At 41.1% G+C, this 20,390-nt stretch overlaps 1 protein-coding gene across 3 annotated transcripts in view; it reads right to left on the bottom strand.

The window, feature by feature from the left end:
* Nucleotides 1-19,781, bottom strand: part of CREBRF (CREB3 regulatory factor) — a 56,274-nt gene extending 36,493 nt beyond the window's left edge. Inside the window, exon 1 of one of the 3 annotated variants that reach the window (XM_075996294.1) lies at nt 19,635-19,781. The gene's annotated coding sequence lies outside the window, so the exon portion shown is untranslated. Of the gene's footprint in view, nt 1-66; nt 5,183-19,634 lie in introns of those variants that run through there. The other 2 variants (XM_012765502.3, XM_012765503.3) reach the window with 2 other exon arrangements.
* Between the last annotated feature and the right edge of the window lie 609 nt (nt 19,782-20,390).

The following is a 20,390-nucleotide window of genomic DNA, read 5'->3' as shown; positions in this document are numbered from 1 at the left end:
ACAGTGCTTTAAATCATTAAGTCTTATGTTGCATTTTCAAGAATTTAGTCATGTCTTAATACTTACCATTCTGAAATTCACCATTCCTCCTGTTTGTTTCTAAAAATAGGGTCTGTCATTTACCAATTGGCAACATTAAAAAAAAAAAAACCCACCCTGACAAAATTAACATAGCCTCATCTCTCCTGTGATCTGAAAGAATGTATTATGCTGAATCTTAAAGTCAAGCTCTGATTTACTTTGTTCTTATGAGAAAGCATATTTCAATATTTAATTCCATCTATTATATGATCATTACTGCTAATTTACATTTTATATTTCTCATAAATCAACAAGAAGAGTAATGAATACATGTAACTTAACATATCCTCTACATTAAATAAAATCACATTCATAATGGTATATGCAAACATTATTCTCTAAATTATAAGTAAAAGCTGTTCTTGAAGAAATAATTATTCCAGCAAGTTTTTAACAGTTGTATATTCAGAGGGTAATGGGGATGAGGAATACTTTGCAAAGTGGTTTCAAGGGTTAAGTTAAACAATGGTTGCAAATCATCTGGCACAGGGTTTTGACATGGTAGAGAACTAAATGACAGTTCCCCTTCCCTTCTCTGTGAAGACCTTAATCAGAAGGAACTATACAGCTATACCTGCTTCATCTTCTTGTCCTAGATGAGTGGGTCTCAAAATGTGATCTCAAGACCAATGGCATTCACATTAGCATCAATCTGAAAACTTGTTAGAAATGCTAAATCTCAGATCCTAGCCCCAACCTACTAAAACAGAAACTCTAGGAATGGGCCCAGCAATGTGTTTTAGTAAGCCCTCCAGGTCATCCTCATCTCCTCCCTAAAGTTTGAAAACAACTGCCCTATCTATCCTTGATGTCAGTGTAGATACAGTATGATCTTAAACTGATATAAAAAGCCAATTTAAATTTAATTGCCCTCTGTAGTTAGCACATTCTCTGGGTTAAAAGGTGAGAATGGTACATTATTTCAATTTCAAAAACCTTTTGCTAAACAAATAGTCAAGAAGGGACTCAATAATTTTTCTACTTAATTAGATTAATAAACTGACTACAATTTGAATTTCCTTGATCTTTGCTGTGCTCTCCTGTCTGGTGGGCTGTCATTCCTAGACCACTGGTCTAGCCTAGGGAACAATGTCAAGGGCCCAGCCCAGCCCTTTTCAATCCAGTGCTACAGTCTCAGTGGACTGATCCCTGCTCCTGCCAAAGGCCAGTTCTCGCCCAGCTTCTCTTTATGTGACCTCATACCTCCTACTACTGGTACATAGTCATAGGCCTAACTCTGCTTCTGACTCCTATGAGAGAGGTCAGTCACCTTTTCTATAACTATCCTTTAGACCCCCAAAAAGCATCTAATTCATGTCACATATTCAACAAAGTAGATCAATGTAATCCTGGTCTAAAACCTGAATATAGGAGAAAAGTTTGATACCATCTAAAATCTGAAAAATCACCCTTACTAGCAATTCAGTTGAAGACTCAGGAAGAGATTGAATTCTATTCAATATGTACTTACTGGCATCTACTAAAGATACTATTTACCAACAGCTTGGTTTATCAGGGAAACACTGGACGAAAAAGGACTAAGTTCTAGTTACAGCTCTCACAAACTATACAACACTGAGTAAGACCATCTTTCTAAGCCTCATTTCTCTGATCTCTAGGGGGAAAAAAAACCACTACTACTCTCTCCTGAATACTGAATTTTCTAAGCCATAAAGCTTTAATATGAATACAAGTATTTATTTAAAATTTTATTTAGGCATATCAAAACAACTTCAGGTAAGGCAGTTAGCAAAAAGAGCAACTGTTTAGGAGATAGGAGACCTGGATTTCAGTTTTGATCCCATAATTAAAGATAAACAGCCTTAAGAATTAGAGCAAGTTATTTACATTTATGCCTTAGCTCCCAGATCTGAAAAAACAACTATTCTCTTTTTTAACCATGTAATAAGCATATAAGAATAGAATGAAATTAAGACATAGTAATAAAATAAATTTGGAAATTTCCTATCATCAATAGGTATATTTTGCTAATTTCCTATCATCAGTAGGTGTATTTTGCCAATACTTTCTTTGTCCCACAGCTAGTCCAGCTCAGAAATTTAACATCTGTGACAGCTGTTAGGAGTGAGGCTGAATGTTTTAAAGGCACTGATGCCTAAAGAGAGGGTATCCACCAAGTAAAGGGTTGAGCTCTTTCACCTGGGTGTCTAAGGTCCTTAGTTGTTTCTCCCAGTCTCTCAAGTAGCAACAAATAGCATGCGGGAAGGGCCAATTCTACTCCAAGTGGTGGGACTCCTTTTCAGTGATAAACTCTCCCCATCTCTAAAACTAATGATACAAGTTCACAACAAACTATCAATGTTTTGCACCCACTTTCCAAGAAATGCTTAATACTGTTTATTGTGAAACAACCATGAAGAACAAAATTCCCCACCCAAAAGTAGAAGAAAAATAAATAAAGGCTTCTACAGCAATTACCACTACACAGCATCTTCCATAACAATACATGGTTCCAAAGCTGTATCCTGTACCAGGGTCCATATACAAAGAGTGTATTAATGCTTAGACGGCAGAATAAAACTGAGGAGGGAAGGTGTTAACAAGTTGCTTTTCAGGGTGCCTTCAAACTTAAGACTTGAGAATATTCATATTTTACTCAAAGTTTTGGTATTAAAAATCAAAGCAATTGTTTAATTTTCCAAAGTATGACCTGATAAATATTTGTTCCAAGAATTTTTAAAAGATTACTCAATAAAAGGGCTGTAAGGTTTGTGAAACAGTACATTAAACAAAACTGTATACTCCCTTTACTACAGGACTTCTTGGAAACTTTTAGGTGCTAATGTGTATTGTAAATCAAAAGGTGAATATAGCAGATACTATTTCCCAAACTTATTTGATCATAAAATCTTTCACCTTGCCCTCAATCCTACTTGTAGATTTGTATTTCTTCCAGGAAAAAAAAAAACAACAAATGAACAGGCCAGGCACAGTGGCTCATGCCTGTAATCCTAGCATTCTGCAAGGCCGGGGCAGGAGGATAGCTTGAGGTTAGGAGTTCGAGACCAGCCTGAGCAAGAAAGAGACCCTGTCTCTACTAAAAATAAAAAAATTAGCTGGGTGTCCTGGTGCCTGCTTGCAGTCCCAGCTACTCAGGAGGCTGAGGCAGGAGGATTGCTTGAGCCCAGGAGTCTGAGATTGCAGTGAGCTATGATGATGCCACTGCAGTCTACCCGGGGCAACAGAGGGAGACTCTGTCTCAAATACAAACAAACAAAAAAAGGGAAGGCTAAATTCCCCTAGTTACTTCCTTTTATTCACAGCACTGGTATACCAGTTCCCAATACAGTTTTGTGGGTTTTTCAAGAAAGAAAGGACTGTAGTCCATCAGAAATATTATTTATCAATAGATTTTTGCACCTGAGCTCACTCAAAATATACTCAACAATAGTTCCTAGGCACAAGAAGATACTCCTATAACAGAACTAGATCACCAAAGCAATGAAGAGGGGCAAATGACTGATTTTTGAGCAGCAATGATACCACCTGAAGATAGCCATAGCTTCAAATTCTTTCATAGCCCTTTCTACCAGGTCCTACCGAAGGTTTTTTTGGTTCTCTATTTAAATGTATGTTGAGGCTTACTGTGTATGTTAGGCAAGGCAAAAGGTAAAGTAAGATAGTAGGTACAATCAAAGGACTTCTTATAAAAGCTCATCCCTAGGACTATCCAAACCACTAATTGTAACTTTGAAAGCCAAACCTAAGAGTTGACTGGTGCATCCCAGACAGCTTACACATATCCAAGAGCTCCTAAATTGTTCCCCCTCTGAATCTGAGGATTTCAGCTGATCCCTGAGTGCACAAAGTTCTCATCAAGAAACATACAAGCCTCCTTGTCAATGAAAATATAAGGAGATACTGTATATGATGACTAGAATCCCTGCAACTCCCTTTTTACGTGGCATTGGCTTAGGCCACTGCCCTCTTATAGTAAACTTGAGAGAATGATTCCTCACAACAGTAAATGGCCCTTCTGAGTCATCCGACATTCATCAGAGTAGATGCTAAAAATTTTTGACACACCCATTTAGGATGGCTATTATCCAAAAAACAGAATATAAGAAGTGTTAGTGAGGATATAGAGAAATCCAAGCCCTCATGCATTGCTGGTGGGAATGTAAAATGGTGTAGTTGATGTGGGAAACAGTTTGGCAATTCCCCAAAAAGCTAAACAGAATTACCATATGATCTATCGATTCCACTCCCAGGTATATACCTAAAAGAGTTGAAAGCAAGAACTCAAACTGATATCTGTACACCCATATTCACAGCAGCATTATTTATAATAGCCAAAAGGTGGAAACTGCCCAAGTGTCCATTGACACATAAACAGGTAAACAAAATATGGTATATATACACAATGGAATATTATTCAGCCATAAAAAGGAATTAAGTTCTGATGCATGCTACAACAAGAATAAACCCTAAAAACATTATGGTAAGTGAAATAAACTAGATACAAAAGGACTAATATTGTATGATTCCACTCACATGAGGTGCCTGGATAGGCAAAATCCATAGAGACAGAAAGTATACTAGGTTACCAGGCGCTGGGAGAATTATTCTTTAATGGTTACAGAGTTTACGTCTGGGATGATGAAATGTTCTGGAAATAGTGGTGATGGTTATAATATTGTCAATGTACTTAATATCATAAAACTGTATACCTGAAAATGGTTAAAAGGGTAAATTTTATGATATTTTACAATAGAAAAAAAGTTAAGTCTTTTAGATAAGGAAAGCCAATACATTGTGTGGTCAGAGGTATTGGTCCTCTTTCTGTTGTCTTAAACTGTACCAGATTAACAATTCTTAGAGGTGAGAACTGTCCTGACCCCTAATAAAATCATTTTTCCTCAGACTTAATCCTCCATACAGTTGAAAGAAAAAGGAAGGAAAGGAAAGAAGGAAGGGAAGAGAGGTAATATGGTTTGAATGTTCCCGCAAAAACTCATGTCTGAGGCCGGGCGCAGTGGCTCAGGCCCGTAGTCCTAGCACTCTGGGAGGCCAAGGTGGGTGGACCACTCAAGGTCAGGAGTTCGAAACCAGCACGAGCATGAGTGAGACCCTGTATCTACTAAAAATAGAAAGAAATTAATTGGCCAACTAAAAATATATAGAAAAAATTAGCTGGGCATGGTGGCGTATGCCTGCAGTCCCAGCTACTCGGGAGGTTGAGGCAGAAGTTTGAGGTTGCTGTGAGCTAGGCTGATGCCACAGCACTCTAGCCCAGGCAACAGAGTGAGACTCTGTCTCAAAAAAAACCCAAAACTCATATTTGAAATGTAATTGCCATTTTGGCGGAGCATGATGGCTCACACCTGTAATCCTAGCACTCTGGGAGGCCAAGGTAGGAGGATCACTTGAGGTCAGGAGTTCAAGACCAGCCTGAGCAAGAGCCAGACCCCATCTCTACCAAAATAGAAAAATTAATCAGGTGTCATGGTGCACACCTGTAGTCCCAGCTACTCCGGAGGCTGAGGCAGGAGGATCGCTTGATCTCAGGAGTTTGAGGTTCCTGTGAGGTAGGCTGATGCCACAGTACTCTAGCCCAGGTGACAGAGCAAGAGAGAGGGAGGGAGGGAGGAAGGGAGGGAAGGAAGGAGGGAGGTAGGGAGGGAAGGAGGGAGGGAAGGAAGGAAGGGAGAAAGGGAGGGAGGGAGAGGAGAGGAAAGGAAAGGAAAGGAAGGAAGGAATTTAATTGCCATTTTAACAGTACTGCGAGGTGAAGCCTTTAAGAGGTGATTAATGCCATTATCACTGGACACAGGAGTAGGCTCTGATATAAAGACTGAGTTCAGCTCAACTTCCTCTCTCTGTGTCTCACATGCTCTCACCTTCTGCCATGAGATGACCATTACCAGATGCCAGTGCCATGCTATTTCACTTTCCAGCCTTCAGAATCATGAGCCAAATAAATCTTTTTTTTATAAATACCCAATCTTTGGATAATTTATTATTTTTAATAATTATTTAATTTTTAATTACAAAAATTTATAATTTATTTAATTATAGCAACAGAAAACAGACTAAGACAGGAGGTAAAGGAAGAGAGGAAGGAAAAGAGGCAGGAAGGCAGGAAGGAATGAAGGGACAAGAAAGGAAGGAGGCAAGGAAAGGAAGTAGGGCAGGGAGGCAAGCAGAAAGGATGTCTGGACAGACATACCACTGACTTGGTAATTTAAAAGGTTATACAATGTGCATACCTCATGAGACTCCCTTGTTTCACAAGAGAAACAGCTTATCAGTTTGCCCAAGCTCTTTAGCAAACCAGGAGCCATCTGCCACACATTCCATCCCCCCCCCACTATAATTCATTTTCCACTTAACAATTCCTTTCCTTTTGAAAACTGCTCTATTCTGCAAGAGTAGAACAAAACAATCCTTCAGATGCTTACTATATCAAGCTACTACCTGTTTCATGGCATAGCAGAAATCAGAGATCTCAAAATATCTAAACCACTGAGGATGTAGAGGCTGCCTATGCAAGGAACACATTGTGGGGAGGCTGGGGCTCAAGTTCCCTGCTTTTTATGTATTATGAAGCCTGTAACCACAACTGCAGATGAATCACTATACTTCACCCTTCAAGAGAAGTTCTCTAGACTCCAAAATTTAAAAGCAGGCAAATAACTTCAAACTAGATGGTTATAGTTTGCATCAGGAATTATTAGTAAAAGACTCATTATTTATTCTCCATATTCTGCTGCTAGTCCTTTAGGAAGAAAGATGGGGAAAGAGGAAAGTAAGGAGAAAGAAGACTTATCTTTTCCTTCAGACTGCGTGAGAAAAGATTTTCCTAGCCAAAGCAGTACTTATCATGACCTTATAAGCAGCTGTGATACTTCCACCACACTACCTTGAGAACTCTTTATACGTCATCAATCCAATAGTCTTATATTTTCTCATAGAATTTAAGAAATACAGGGGTTGAATTAGGTTTGCCACAAAACTTTGATTAAAATAACTAAAACCACATTTTACTGAGAATCCTAAGAAGCTAAGAGAAGATGCTGAATCTCAAAAGTGCTCTCTCTTTAGAGTGCAGTCTTGGAGGAGGACACAAGACCTCTCAGTTGGAATTTTGTTTAATTCTTTTCCACAGTCTTCTGCTTAACTTTAATCTTTGGGCTACAGAGACAATATACAAGAGCTTAGTTAAAGCCTTCTGGGAACCTATAAGAAAGACATTTAAAGCAGGTCTCTGGATCAAGCTGAGTTGAATGGGAAGGACCACTTTTTATTTCTGAAAACCAACTACTGGATATTAGAAGCTTTCTGTAGTCTTACTGTCTGTCAATTAAGTTGTTCAGAGCACAAGAATAAGAGCATAGAATAGTCTTAGAACCAGAGAATGCATTTCTAATCCTAGCCAGCCTTGGTTACCACTGGGGACAAAATATTCACAGTTTATATTTGTGTAGCTGTTTACAGATTACAAAGCACATTGCTATGACCTGTCATTTGATAAAAACACCTTTGTGAAGTAACAAGAGCCAATTATTTTGATAAAGTATCCTAGTGATGTAGTCAGGATATTAAGATAACCACCATCTCCCACCACTATCCATCCCTTTTCACATTAAGAAAAAAAGTTTAGCAAGGATAAGAGATTTGTCCAAGGTCATTCAGTAAATGGATGCCTCTGAGCAAACCTATCATCACAGAGACTACCTCTACTCTCAACGCCTCAAATATCATGTCTAAAGGACTCCCAAATCTACATCTTCAACCCAAACATGTGAGTGCATGACCTTTCTACCATCTGAGATCCGGATATCTCCATGTTCACATCCCATCACCTCAGACACAACATGTCATCTCCCTATTCAAATGTTCCTATTCTTTCACTAGTACTATCACTCTCTGACAACCAGGCACAGAAGGCTGATTTCAGCCCTGACACTCTACCTCCTCCACCCCACGGCTTTGTTAAATCATGCCAATTCTCTTTGACAAAGATATACTGACACTTGAATTTCTACTGAACACAAATGCATCTGGTTTGACTTTGCCCTTCCCACTTTCTCAATACTTACTTGGCCCTCATCATCCTATATTTACCATTCTAATATTTTCCCTATAGTCTTCCTATCTTTAGCCTCTCCTTCTCTCCCCAGTTCTTATGCCCCACTTTAAAATTATTCTCCCTAACCCACACATCATAGCACCACTGTGCTTCTAAATCTTCAGCAACTTCCAAACATCTCTTGGATAATATCCGAATACTCAGGCACAATGAATGAAACTATATTTCTAACCCCATTTTCCACCATTATTCCATAAATAAACACTAATATTAGATTGATTTTACCCTTTCCCCAAATCCTTCAGGTAATTACAATCCCACTTCACTCCACTAAGGATCTCCAACAGTGAGACTCTGACCTTCATGTCTTTGCTCACATTTTTCCTATTGCTTCTCCCCAACCCTTGGCTTCCACTACCAGATTATCTCTTTGAGAATGACCATTTATTTCATGTCTATTTCACTACAGTGCCAAAAGCAGGCATCCAGACAACAGTTGGCTGACAATGAATGGGAATCCCCTAAAACCACATGTCCTTCTGGATAATCAGAGGAGGGACACTGAGGACACTACAAAGAAGTCATTCAATATATATTTATGGAGCATCTTTTATGTGCTCTGAAGTATCTTATTGTAGCTTGTCAATTTGAGTCTTGAATCATTTAGTATTACATAGTAAAAATATTAAAAACTGTACTCATTTTTTTTTCAATTTACAAGAAGAGTGCTATTTGAATCTTAGTCAATTTTAAAGGCCTGAGATAATTCTTGTCTAGGGAAGAAAGGGTAGAGGAAGATGAATGGTTATTTAAACCAACTGAATCCAGGCACTGGGCTGATATATGTTGCACCATGTTCTCTCTCTCTCTCTCCCTCTCTCGCCGTATTTTTTAATTAAAACAAAATATTTTATGCAAGTGTAAAAGATTTTAAAGAATCACATTGTTTTCTGAGATGTTCTGCAGAAATCCACAAAATGTAATGTGCAATTAAAGGCAGAGCATCTCTGTGCCTGAGGGCTAAGGAAAAAAATATTAATAAATAAAGGCAGCAGCATAAAAACAGGCAGCAGTGCGAGAATGCACTTGAACATAGAGCAAGATTCCAGTGAAACATCCATCACTGAACACTCTTCACACATCCTAACAACTTTGGTGCTCTTGGTATCAGGGATCTGAGCTCTTCAAAATTTACTGTTTCCTCTCTCCTTTCTCAGATTTGACACTTATTCAGAAATGTCATGAATATATACTAGAGACAATTTTCAAATTCCTTCCTAGTGTGTGCAATAGCCTATACTACTAGCATAAATTGTACAACAGCTGGTACAGAGGTTATGGACACAGCGCTACAAAGAGGTTTGGAATACGGTTTAAATATGGTTTCTCTTCTTTTTTTCTTTTTTCTTATACCTTAATAGCAGCAACATCCCAATAACATCATATACCAAGGAAAGAACCTGAGAATAAAAATAGCCACCACCATTTATTGAGTGTTTTGTGGGAGGGCTAGATACTTTACATACTGTATTGAGAATTACAGTATCTCCACAACGTAGAGGGGGAATTCTTTCATTTATATGTAAAATGTTTTTTATGTGTGTACGTTACGTTACACATAAAATGTTTTGTTTTTTGCAGTCATCTCTTTTAACCCTGAGAAAGGCTGGGTGCCTCTTTGGCTCTACTACTCCTAAAAGGCTTGCTCTATGAGGAGCAAACTCTACATAAAAGGCTCTGCTTTATAAGTAAATATTTGGAATTTCATTCCAGATTCTCATCTGCCTTCTTTTACATGTAAATGAAAGAATTCCCTCTCTAGGTTGTGGGGTTATTGTAATTCTCAATACAGTATGTAAAGTATCTAGCCCTCCCACAAAACACTCAATAAATGGTGGTGGCTATTTTTATTCTCAGGTTCCTTCCTTGGTATATGATGTTATTGGGATGTTGCTGCTATTAAGGTATAAGACCAAACTCAGAATCCTAGACTGCCTAAATTCCACATTTAATTATCACAAGAACCCAGATGGAACTACACTGAATAAGAGATATTTGGAGGCAGCCTCGGTGGCTCAGGCCTATAATTCTAACACTTTGTGAGGCCAAGGCAGGAGGATTGTTTGAGGCCAGGAGTTCGACACCAGCCTGAGCATCACAGTTGAGACCCCCATGTCTACAAAAAATACAAAAGTTAGCCAGGCATGATGGCCCACACCTAGTACCAGCTACTTGGGAGGCTGAAGCAGGAAGACTGCTTGAGCCCAGGAGTCTGAGGTTACAGAGCGCTATGACAACACCACTAAACTCTAGCCTAGGAAAGAGAGCGAGACCTTGTCTCAAAAAAAACACCAAAAAACACTAAACTAAAAAAGGGATACTTGGGCAATACAGGTCATTTAATACCCTTACCCTGAGCATTATGAAGGTGAATGTCAATTATGCTGGTTTAAGCAGCAAAAAAATCTTTGGACTCACAAAGTAATTCATAAAGCTGCAAAACAGCTGTCTCTAAATTGACATAAATTACAAAGAAAAAGGGCCTCTTCAGAGAGATTATATATATTGCTCTTATTGTTCAAACAAGTACATACAATTTATCACTTTTTCATAGTTATACTGGCTTCACCATAGACTGTGAGCAATTTGAGAGAACAGACTTCTATAAAATGTGTATGTATATCCATAAATATCTTACAGTTTCTAATAAACAGAACACAGAGTTTAATCTATACCACACTTGCCTCAAAAGGGCTGAGAATAAATCAAACAAGGAAGGCAGACTATTCCCACTGCTGAGAAAACATAGCATTGAATCAGCAGCTATCAGAGAAAGAGAAGTACAGAGAGTAACTGGAGCCTAGTTCCACCCCAATCCATCAGGCACACAATATTCTTAATATTCCTCCAATTTAAGGAAAGAATAAAACTCATTTGTTAGTTTTTAACTTGGGAGTCTGTACAACCAGCAAATTATTCTAAGCTATCAAACAAAGGTAACAGGGACTTAACAAGTAGACTCTACTAGGAGCATGTACATTTAAAAACAGAATACAAAATTAACTGAAGATTTAAAGCAGAGGTCTCAAACTAGACTGCAGCAAATCAATGTCCATAGATCAGTTGTTTAGACCACACATTAGTGTTTTTAAAGTTTAAAATTTTAATTGCTAGCACTTAACTTGGAAATCACATGCAAAATTTCTGATTCCTGGCCAGGCGCGGTGGCTCACGCCTGTAATCCTAGCACGCTGGGAGGTCAAAGCGGGCAGATTGTTGGAGGTCAGGAGTTCGAAACCAGCTCTGAGCAAGAGTGAGACCCATTCTACTATAAATAGAAAAGAAATTAATTGGCCAACTAATATATAGAAAAAATTAGCCAGGCGTGGTGCCATGCCTGTAGTCCCAGCTACTCGGGAGGCTGAGGCAGTAGGATTGCTTGAGCCTAGGAGTCTGAGGTTGCTGTGAGCTAGGCTGATGCCACGGCACTCACTCTAGCCTGGGCAACAAAGCAAGACTTTGTCTCAAAAAAAAAAAAAAAAAATCCAAAAAAAACAAACTTCTGATTCCTGATATCAAATACCACTCTCTTTGGGCAAAAAAATCAGATCTGACAATGATGGGTACTACATATTCCCAGTAAGATATCTGATCACTTAAACTAAAGTAAGAGTTATCCCTTTTAAATTGGTCCATGCTCTCTAGCTTGCACCAGTCTCCACCCAGTCCCATTTGACAGATGGGGAATCTAAACTAAAAGATGCTCAAAGTCTGCTAGCAAAACACCTGTTTGTGGCTGGGAATGGTGGCTCATGTCTGTAATCCTAGCACTCTGAGAGGCTGAGTCTGGAGGATTGCTTGAGGCTAGCAGTTCAAGACCAGCCTGAGCAAGAACAAGACCCTGTCACTGCAAAAAACATAAAAATTGGCCGGGCGCGGTGGCTCACGCCTGTAATCCTAGCTCTCTGGGAGGCCGAGACGGGCGGATTGCTCAAGGTCAGGAGTTCGAAACCAGCCTGAGCAAGAGCGAGACCTCGTCTCTACTATAAATAGAAATAAATTAATTGGCCAACTAATATATATAGAAAAAATTAGCCGGGCATGGTGGCTCATGCCTGTAGTCCCAGCTACTCGGGAGGCTGAGGCAGGAGGATTGCTTGAGCCCAGGAGTTTGAGGTTGCTGTGAGCTAGGCTGACGCCACGGCACTCACTCTAGCCTGGGCAACAAGTGAGACTCTGTCTCAAAAAAAAAAAAAAAAAAAACATAAAAATTAGCGAGGTGTGGTGGCATGCACACGTAGTCCCAGCTACAGGGGAGGCTGAGGCAAGAGGATGGCTTGAGACGGGAGTTTGAGGATGCAGTGAGCAGTGGTGATGCCACTGCACTCTAGCCCAGGCGGGCCACAGAGGGAGATACTATCTCCAAAATCAAACAAAAAACCCCCACAATAACAACAACAAAAACACTTGTTTGTGAATGTTGCTAACTCCAGGGCTTTCACTCTTAACAGCTCTACAACTAGACCTCCAAATAAAAGGTAGTTAACGTTAGAAGAGGTATTTAAAACACCTGTACATGAATGTTTATACCAGCTTTATTCATAATAGCCTAAAATCTGCAAGCAATCCAAATGTCTATCAACTGTTAAATGGATACACAAATTGTGATACACCCATACAGGTACAAAGACTCAACTGATAACACAACATGAATATCTCAAAATCATTACGTTAAGTAAAAATGTCAGACTCAAAAGACAACACATTTTCTGACTACATTTATATGAAATTCCAGAGAAGACAAACTATAGTGATACAAAGCAAATCAGAGATTGAAGCCAGAGAGGAGGGGAGGAGGAATGAGTACAAAAGAGACATCAGGGAACTCTATTTATGTAAATTATACCTCAATAAAGCTCAATTTTAAAAAGAAGAGCTTATAAAATATTAGAAAACTACAGAAAAGAATACTACCAACTCTACCTGGGAAAGTCTGGGAAAACTTTAGGAAAAAGGTGAATTATATCTCATTACAGAACAATTTATAGGTGCACAGGAAGTAGAAAATAGGACACATAAGTCACATTCTACACTGTAGCCTATGAAGAAGTGGCATCTTTCAATACAAAGGAAAATGTTTCATAAAAAGAAATTCATAGGGATGGATATTTAATATTTAAATAGGTATCAACGACTTGTTGATCTTGTAAGATTTCCCAAAAAAGGAAACTCCTCAAAGACACATGTTGCTATTTATATGCAAAATAAGCAGTGTGAACGAATTTGGTTTTTTGGTTTTGGGGGTTTTGTTTTGAGACAGACTTTTGAGACAGAGTCTTACTCTGTTGTCTAGGCTAAAGTACTGTGTTGTCGGCCTAATTCACATCAACCTCAAACTCCTAGGCTCAAGTGATCCTCCTGCCTCAGCCTCAGAAGTAGCTGGGACTACAGGAATGCACCATCATGCCCAGCTAATTTTTTCTATTTTTAATAGAGACGGGGTCTGGCTCTTGCTCTTGCTCAGGCTGGTCTTGAACTGCTGACCTCAAGCAATTCTCCTGCTTCGGTCTAGGACTACAGGCGTGAGCCACTGCACCTGGCCTGTTTTGCTTTTAAATAAAGGTAAGAGTCAAAGAGAAACCCAAAGGGATAGGGAGGTGAAATAAAGGCAAGGACACATAAGAGTTAGGAAGAGAGAAGAGGTGGGTCAGATCTTGACTAGAGACCAAATGAAAAACTAAAAACTAGAAGAAGACACCAATGAACTGAAGTCAGAGATACAGAGAAAACAGACCCAAGACACAACAGTGTACAACATGCCCAAAAGAATTACATGACCAAGTGAAAGCAAAAAAACTTCTTTCCTCCCACAAATCAGTTTCCTCCTCTTCCATTCTCCAACCCCACCTCTGCCTTAGCTCAAACTTCATACCCAAACCCATATATCCTACATGTCTTACATACTTTTATACTTCCTCAAATGGACTAGAATGCTTCCTTCACTAATCTTCAAAACTCAGTTTGAATGCCACCCGTTTTCTGTGAAGCTTCTTCAACTTTCCCAGGCAAAGTTAGCAGTCCCTTTTCCATACTTTCAGAACATTTTGCTCTGAAAAACTACCATAACAAATTGGACTGCAATGTCTGTCTCCTCTCCTAGTCTATGGGTAACTCTAGAAGAGGATTCAATCATAAGGATGAAAACCTTACTACAAGGCAGACTGTATAAGGCCAGCTCATTTTATACAACACAAATAGGATACTAGAAGTCTTCCTGTTTTAAAGAATTCTATAATGAATCTTTTGAACAAAAGTACACAAATCCTACCCCTAATTCCTGCCCATACCATCAAGGACCTTTTTACAAGTTTTATTTTTGTAGTGCCTTAAATTTCTCAATGAATGGCAAACCTATAACAGAGAAGGTGAAAATTCCATCAGGAATAGTGTATAGCAAAGAAGGAACTTCCTTTATAAAATGAGTACCATAAACCCTCAAAGACAAAACATTATACTTAAGAAAATAAGTGTACAACAAGAATCTGAAGAAAAATGGAAGACAAGAAATCAGCAAGATCTTCAGACTTTCATAGGAAATTGTCGAAGTTGATAATATACCTAAAGATAAATAAAAACATGACTTAGTAACAAAAGGTATACAAGTGGTTTGGGTGTTGAAAGAACAGAATGATGGGATGACTAGAGTTGCCAATAACTAGTAGGGAGAGTAATAGTTTAGAAAGCTGTTTAGGGAAGAGTTCCAATACAGATTTTGGAAAAAAGGTCATGAATTGGTAAAAATACATAAGGCTTGGCTGGTGATGGAACTGAATGGTATTGTATTCACAAAGTACTAATACCATTGCAGTACCCTGCATCGAACTCTTTCCAAGTCTAACCTACCCCACAGGAGAGTGAATCAGACTTATTAGCAAGAATGATTCTACAGTGCTCCCCTGAAAGAGAGACCCTGCTATATAGATGAACAATGATGCCAAACTTGTAAGAAATAAGAGATTCCATTCGTATTTGCCAAACACCCAGAAACAAAGTGTGCCAAGAACTAAAGACAAATCCAAAGAACAAAGCACAGCTTTTCTTTTGTACCTGGGAGGAGTATTCAACAAGTCTAACTAATGGAGTTTATCATGAAACAAATTAACAAATTAAAGGAATTTATAGACATCATCAAAATAGCTTCTCTACAAACTTTCTACCTACCTCAGCCTCCCAAGTAGCTAGGACTATAGGTGCACACCACCACGCCTGGCTAATGTTTTATTATTTTTCGTAGAAACAGGGGTCTCCCTATATTTCCCAGGCTGGTCTTGAACTCCTAACCTCAAGGGATCTTCCCATCTCAGCCTCCCAAAGTGCTGGGATTACAGGCATGAGCCACCATGCCTGGCCTTAACCATTTATTTACATAGTCTGCAATACTTTAACATCTAAGTAATTAAAACCCAGTGACGGATGTCTTAGAAATGGGGTTTATAAACTATAGCTGTGGAGGCACAATCTGTTCTTGTAAATAAAGTTTTATTGGAATACAGACCAAACATAGTTTCTAAGACATTTTCATGCTACAAATTGCAAAATTAGATAGTTGTGACAGATCCTGTACAGAAAGAAAAGTCAACCCCTGTCTTAGAATAATCAGAACTAACAACTTGACATATTTATGTCTAGTCTAAGAGTTTATCTTGAGCTACTTAATTTGGTAAAAGCATCAGTGAATTGTTTCCAAAAACATCCAAATAGAAACCAACATGAGGCTGGGCGTGGTGGCTCATACATGTAATCGTGAGACTCTGTCCCCCCCGCCCAAAAAAAAGAGTAAAAAAGAAAACTGTGTGTAAAACAAGCTGCTAATTCATTTCAAAATCATGTAACTGCCAATCCTGACTAAAAATTGGGCTTTAAAGCAAAAAGTGAATTTAGTTTTTTTGTGTGTGAGATAGGGTCTTGCTCTGTCACCCCAGCTAGAGTGTAGTGGCGTCATCATAGTTCACTTTAACCTCCAACCCTGGGGGTCAAGCAATCCTTCTGCCTCAGCCTCCTGAGTAGTGGGACCACAGGTGGGCGCTACCATGCCCGGCTAATTTTTGTATTTTTGAGGAGACAGGGTCTCACTCTTCCTCAGGCTGGTCTCAAACTCCTGGCCTCAAGCAATCCTCCCGCCTTGGCCTCCCAAAGTGTCAAGATTGGAGGCTGGGCGCAGTGGCTCACGCCTGTAATCCTAGCTCTCTGGGAGGCTGAGGAGGGCGGATTGTTTGAGCTCAGGAGTTTGAAACCAATCTGAGCAAGAGCGAGACCCCGTCTCTACTATAAATAGAAATAAATTAATTGGCTAACTAATATATATAGAAAAAATTAGCCGGGCATGGTGGCGCATGCCTGTAGTCCCAGCTACTCGGGAGGCTGAGGCAGGAGGATTGCTTGAGCCCAGGAGACTGAGGTTGCTGTGAGCTAGGCTGACGCCCGGCACTCACTCTAGCCTGGGCAACAAAGTGAGACTCTGTCTCAAAAAAAAAAAAAAAGATTGTAGGTGTGAGCCGCAGAGGCCGGGTGAGTTCTCTTAATCTTTTAAAAACTGTGCTACATTAACAGAATCAATATACAAATTCATTATACTTCATTGTCACTTGCATTTAGTTCGCCACCATCAGGACTCATTCTAGTTATTCCTTTACTCCTTACATTGGCGTCCTAGAAACCACACACATCCAACCAGTAAATTAAATACTGGTTTTTTTATTATTATTATTTTGTTTTGTTTTTTGAGACAGTCTCGCTCTGTTGTCCAGGCTAGAGTGCTGTGGTGTCAGCCTAGCTCACAAAACCTCAAATTCCTAGGCTCGAGCAATCCTCCTGCCTCAGCCTTCCAAGTAGCTGGGCCTAGTGGCACGCATCACCATGTCCAGCTAATTTTTTTTCTATTTTTAGTAGAGAAAGGGTCTTGCTTTTGCTCAGGCTGGTCTCAAACTCATGAGCTCAAGCAATCCCCCCACCTCAGCCTCCCAGAGCCACTGTACCTGGCCTAAACACTGTTTTGATAAAAGTTTGTTTTCACCAGCCATGACAGACAGAATGAGATGGTAAGTAGAGCATCCAAAATCTCTGGATGTAGTTAGCCAGCTGCTTCTATACTTCCTAATCTAAAAATCCCAAGTCCCAAATACCAGTCAGAGGAAAGAATTACATCCAAATAAGTTCTGTTGAATCTATTTGCCATTCTTAGAATCAGAAAATATATAATATGCTAATTGATTGCTTTTATCAACCAATGCAACAATGAAAACTGCCTTGAATAAGTATTTTAGGTCTCAATAAAAGTTTTTATTTTAATTTTAGCTATATTTCTCCATTATAACTAATTATGGCACTGTTAAGTGCTAGGGTTCAGAAAGTAACACAATACTATGTGATAAAATGAGAATGAGTAAAAAAGGTTAATATTTTTTATTTACTGTAAAAGTTATACTTAAGAACTGAAGGCTATCAAATAGCCAGGGATTGTATTTTCATGTATCATTCTTAACAGAACCGTCAGTAGTCATACCAAAATACAAAAATTAATAAATAATTTATTTACCAATTACTATTTTTCTCCAGTTAACAAAATAGAAGATAATGCAAATTCTTAAACAAATACAGCTAACTCTTGATTGGCCCCTCCACAATATATCTAAGGCATGTTTCTACCTCTAATTGCTTAACCAAAGATGCATCAATAGCCTTTGACGATACCAACAGAAAAACCTGTAGTCACAGGTTGCAGGCCTACATTAAGCATTTAACAAGGCTAACATGATGCCAAAATAATCACGATACAATTAAAGTTAAGTGACTTTCTAATTATTCATACCACCACTGGTGTATCTCCTAGCTATTTTGCTAAATAGATAAAAAATATTTAAAAGTACAATCAAGTGACAACCAGTTTACCACAGATCTCAAGATTCACAAGATCAGGTCTTGATCTTATTTCTCACCTGCAGGGTACTGGCAAGACAAAGTCCTAAAGAACCTTCAAACCTAAATAATTTTTTCAAGGCTCAGTTTTCTCAGGAAGTTAATTTATGTGAGCAAGAGGGGCCAATTACTACTAAGACTAGGACAAGCAGAGGGCCTGATCTTTACAAGGTATCCTGATGAAAAAATGGAAACCCCGCCCAATCCTCAACTTTCTTGGCTTTTCTAGTCCTGTTTTCTTTTACAAAATTCAGAAAAACAAAACTTCCCCCTCACTGCCTGCCTTTATCTGAGGCCTGATACAGAAATTCAGACCGCTAGTTATCCAAGTACCTCCTTAAGGTAGTCTTAAGACTCAAGCCAGAACAGAAACAGCAGAAAGGTTTGCTTTCTTGGGTTAAAGGAGGACGATTACAGGGTTTGGCGGCCAGGTTTGTCAGAGAGCGTAGGGCCGAGAAAGAGGGAGAATCTAAAGACTGAGCTCCATCTAGTCCCAGGAACCACCCCCAGGGGAGGCTTGACTGCCCTCGGTACTTCTCTGCCTCCTCAGCTCGTGTGAGGACAGCGGTGGGTCGGGGTCAGACTCCCCTGAGCTACTTCCTGGTCTGATCGGACTCGCCTTCGGACACCCGAAACGCCCCCGGCCCGGCTCCCTCGCCCTTTGCCCTGTCTCCTCCCCTCTCAGTGACCCAACACCACTGGTCCCCTCCCATCTAACATGGCCGCCCCGCCCGGCCCACCCCCGGCACAGCCTAACAACTTTGGGGGGCCACGGCACCGCCTTCCCCCGCGCCCATTGGTACTGCTGCCTCTATCCGCCTGCTCCATTGGACAGCATAACCTGCCACTCAGTTCCAAGGGCTCCGCCTCCGAGAGGCTTCAAGCTGCTCTGAGAAGACATATAAACAAATCCCGAGAGGGAGGCCGCTCTTGCCCGTCGCCTCTGGGGCGGGGACGGAAGGGGGAGCGGCTACCCCCGAAACACCCCTGCCTGGATCCCCCACCCCCCAGCCCGCGCCTCCTTGTCTCCTGCCAGCCTGGTTCCAACCTCCTCAGCCCCGGCCCTTCCTCACACGCCCCTCTCTCCTCCTCCCCCGCCAGCCTCGCCTCCCCTCCCCTCCCGGGCCCCTCCCACCCGCTCGCTTCTCTGACAGGCCGGTTGCCGGCAGCCGCGGCCCCGGGCTGAGAGGCATCAGGGAAAGGCCAGGCGGACACCCGGTGCTGCCCACCCCCGGCCTAGCCTGCTGCCTGCCCGCGGGTCCCATCTACGGCCGCCCCGCGCTTTTATATAACCGTCCCGGGCCAGGAGTGGGGGAGGGGAGCGGAGCCCCCGTGACCCACAGGCGGCGGCCCGCGCCCGCGTGCCGCCAGACCCGGCCCTGGTCCCGGTCCCCGCCCCGTGCCGGCCCGGCCCAGAGCCCCGGCGCTGCTGCCTCCTGGGCCAGCAGCTCTCCTCCGCCCCCCGCTCGGCTCGTCCCCCAGCCCAGGCTCCTGAGGGCTCCGGGCAGCCGGCAGCGGTGCTCACCTGTGGGTGTGGGGGCGGCTCAGGGGTTGGGTCCGGTTCCGCTGCAGGGGCCACGGCCCCTCTCCATGCTGCCTCTGGTTTGTTTTGTTTATGTCCTTCCTGACGGGTTCCCGGAAATCGCGTGACTCGCCCCCCTCACGTGGGCCGCGGCGAGGAGGAGGAGGGAGGCGGGGGCCCGCCGGCCTTGGGCCAATCGCGAGACGCTCTGTAGCTCGGCCAATCAGGGGCTCTGCCCGGCAGTGCACCCCTGTCACATGACACCGGAGGGGCGGGTTGCCGGGAAAAACCAGGAAGAGAAGGCGGAGCGGGGGCTCGGAGCCTGCCACTGCAGCGTGGGTGTGGGCGGTCTCTCCATACCCAGCCACAATCTCATGTTTGTAGAAAGGTTTTCATATTCAGCGTTTTATTTGATCTCAAAACTACGCGGTGAGGCCTGAAGTCTTGGTTTGCCCATTTTGTAGTTTAAGTTCACCGAAACTTGAAGGGGTTAAAGGAACATTTACTTAATTAGTAACGGGATTGTATCCACGTTTTATCTTCCCATCTGAACGTTTTTTTAATTATTTATTTTTTGTAACTCATACATTCATCCGTAATGAACGTTTTAATTCACTGAGAAACTGAGCTTGCCTTTAGTCGTTCATTCATTCACTGGTTCAGCTAATATTTATTGAGCACGTATTCCCAGGTACAGGGATCAGACTATGTGTACCTTTAAGAGAGAGACTTGTACATAATTGTACAAATAAAATGCTA

Source organism: Microcebus murinus, chromosome 21 (genome assembly GCF_040939455.1).
Source record: "Microcebus murinus isolate Inina chromosome 21, M.murinus_Inina_mat1.0, whole genome shotgun sequence".
NCBI classification, from domain to species: domain Eukaryota; kingdom Metazoa; phylum Chordata; class Mammalia; order Primates; family Cheirogaleidae; genus Microcebus; species Microcebus murinus.
This window is presented reverse-complemented; position numbering and strand designations above follow the sequence as displayed.